Consider the following 3072-nt stretch of genomic DNA (forward strand, 5'->3'; position numbering starts at 1 on the left):
GGGGAGGGGGAGAAGGAAGAAGGAAAAATTAGAGGAGGAGGAGGTAGAGGAGGGAAGGGGGAGAAGGAGGGGGAAGAGGGAGGAGGAGGGGGGAGGGGGAGGAGGGGGGAGGGGGAGAAGGAAGAAGGAAAAATTAGAGGAGGAGGAGGTAGAGGAGGGAAGGGGGGGAAGGAGGGGGGAGAGGGAGGAGGAGGGGGGAGGGAGAGGAGGGGGGAGGGGGAGAAGGAGAAGGAGAAGAAAGAAGGAAAAAGAGGAGGAGGAGGAAGGGGGAGGAGGAGGAGGAGAAAGAAGAAGAGGAGGAAGAGGAGGGGAGCGAGGAGGTGGAAGACGAGGGGAGGAAGGAGGAAGAGGAGAAAGAAGGAGGAGGAGGAGGAGAAAAAAGAGGGGGAGGAGGAGGAGAGAAGAGGTAGTGTTTGCAATATGACTGCAGTGTGTGTGTGTGTGAACAGTGATTTTAATTTTTTAAAATGTTTTTTATTTATTTCTGAGAGAGAGAGAGAGAGAGTGAGCGAGGGAGGGTCAGAGAGAGAGGGAGACACAGGATCAGAAGCAGGCTCCAGGCTCCGAGCTGGCAGTCAGCACAGAGCCCGACGTGGGGCTTGAACCACGAACCGCGAGATCACGACCCGAGCCGAAGTTGGATGCTTAACCGACTGAGCCACCCAGGTGCCCCGTGTGAACAGTGACTTTAAACCGAGGGTATTTTGCCCCCCGGGGACGTCTGGCCACGTCTGTAGGCGTGCTGGGCTATCCCAAATGTAGTGGAGGCCCGGGTGCTGCTCAGCATCCTACAACGCACAGGGCAGGCCTCACCCGAAGAATTATGCCTCCAAAATGCCCATAGTTCGGGCCCCTGGGGGGCCCAGTCGGTTCAGCATCCGACTTTGGCTCAGGTCATGATCTCACAGGTCATGAGTTCGAGCCCCACACCGGGCTCGCTGCTGTCAGCGCAGAGCCTGCTTCGGATCCTCTGTCCCCCCCTCTCTCTGCCCCTTCCTACCTTGTGCTTTCTCTCAAAAATAAATCTTAAAAAAAAACAACAACTTAAAAAACAAACCCAAAATGTCAATAGTTTCATACCCACACATGTACACACACAGAGAGAAAAAAAGTCTGGAAGGAATTAGTTCAGAATAACAATCATGATCTTTGGGTGTAAGGTGCATTTTCCCCCATATCTCAATTTTCTTTTCTTTTTTTTTTTTTTAACAAGGAACATGATGAACTGTTGCGGGGTGGGGTGGGGGTGGGCGGGTGTTATGTAGTTGCAAGTGCCTTAGAAACAGTTTAGTTAGAGCAGAAGAGGGGAGGAAGGTTTGGGGAGAAGTTTTCCAGGGGTTCACGCCGATGCCATGTGAAGCCGGGCCTCTAACAGTTTCTCTGATCTGAAGCTGGGGTGAAAACCCAGTCCCCTGGGAAAGCGGTGGGGAAATGCATCTGAGGGTGGGGCGGGGGGTCCCTGCAGGGAGGCCACACCCACCCTGGCCGGTCAGACACAGAGCAGTGGAGGTGAACTTGCAGCAGGCTCAGCGTGAGCTCCGGGCGGGAGGCCTGGGCTCCGTGGGCTTGCTAATGACCCGGCTTGCCGCCCCCTCACCTGCCCCTGGTGTTCTTTGCCCCGGTCCACACTGAGCCCCGGAGCCACAGTTCTCTAAGGGTCAGGGCTCCTTATGGGAAATAGAAGGAGAGACAATAGTGTCCCAGCTCAAAACAGAAAGGCCCGACAGCTGCTCAGCAGCTCTTGTGTCGGCTTCCTCCCGGGGCTGAGGAGCAGACATAAACCATCCCATATAAAGAGGGTAAGAGGGGCCCAGACAATGGCTGGAAATGCAGAGGGGCTCCTGGCAAGTTTCCTGAAAGCTGAACAAAGGGCCACCCCCTGGGGCCGCCTCATAAACCCTAGTCCCCCTCAAGGCAGAAGCCTGTGCCTCCGTGCGGAGCCCCCCACTGAAGTGGTCCAACCTTTCATTCAGACCACAGGTTCCCAGAGCTGAGAGCAGGTCAAGTTCCCCTCCCGCCCCCCGGGGTCCTATCCGCCCTCCCGTCCCATCATCCCCACTCAGTTAGGGAATAGAGAGAGAATAGCTCTGCTCAGCTCTTTCTCCCTGAGTGCCGAAGAAGGCTCTTCCTTGCCAAGATTTTCCAAACCAGCGTGACGCGTCTGAACTAAGCAGATTCCCGGACCTGTGGCTGTAGATCAAGTTTGGCAAATAGGCTTCTAGTCTCTGAAGGCTGGGAGGAGGCTGTCTGCACTGCTGGGCTCCAGGCTCCCTGGGACTCCATCCAAGAAAGTGAGGAATGAGCTGTGATTGCTGAGCTCTGCCTGTCACGGCCGTTCGCCCGGGGAGCTGTGCCCAAGTGCACTTCCGCTCCTGCCCTAGCCCTTGACCGCACTACCCGCGTGGTTATTCCCAACTGTATTGGAATTTGTGATCCTGCCATTCCAATGGCTCACTAGCATCAGAATAACTGGGGGGCTTGCAACATACAGATTCCCGGACCCCGATATCCTGCGTTAGAATGCCTTGGGGGGCTTGTCCTAAAATGCCAGTTTCTGGGCCTCGCTCCAGAGCTCCTAATATGGCACTATCTTGGAGGTGGATACAGGAGTCTACTCCTAACAGGCACCCCCAGATGATGTATATGCACGTCAGAACCTGAGAACCGTTATTCTAGAGATACTGGGTCTACCTGGAGCGAGTAGGAACATTCTTAAAGTCTCCAATGGGTTATGGTGGTTTTAAAATATGTCCAATATCTTTTAATATTCCTCCCTTGGAAAGGGGGAGTCTGATTCCCACCCCCTAAGTGTGGGCTGGGCTTAGAGACTTATTTATAATGAATCAAATGTGGGGCGCCTGGGTGGCTCCGTCGGTGAAGCCTCCTACTTCAGCTCAGGCCATGATCTCGTGGTCTGTGAGTTCGAGCCCCACATCAGGCTCTGTGCTGACAGCTCAGAGCCTAAAGCCTGCTTCAGATTCTGTGTCTCTGGGTCTTTCTCTTTCTGTCTCTGCCCCTCCCTGCTTGTGCTTTGTCTCTCTCTCTCTTTCAAAAATAAATAAACATTAAAAA

The sequence above is a fragment of the Hyaena hyaena genome, unplaced genomic scaffold (genome assembly GCF_003009895.1).
Source record: "Hyaena hyaena isolate Hyena2069 unplaced genomic scaffold, ASM300989v1 scaffold_48, whole genome shotgun sequence".
NCBI lineage: Eukaryota > Metazoa > Chordata > Mammalia > Carnivora > Hyaenidae > Hyaena > Hyaena hyaena.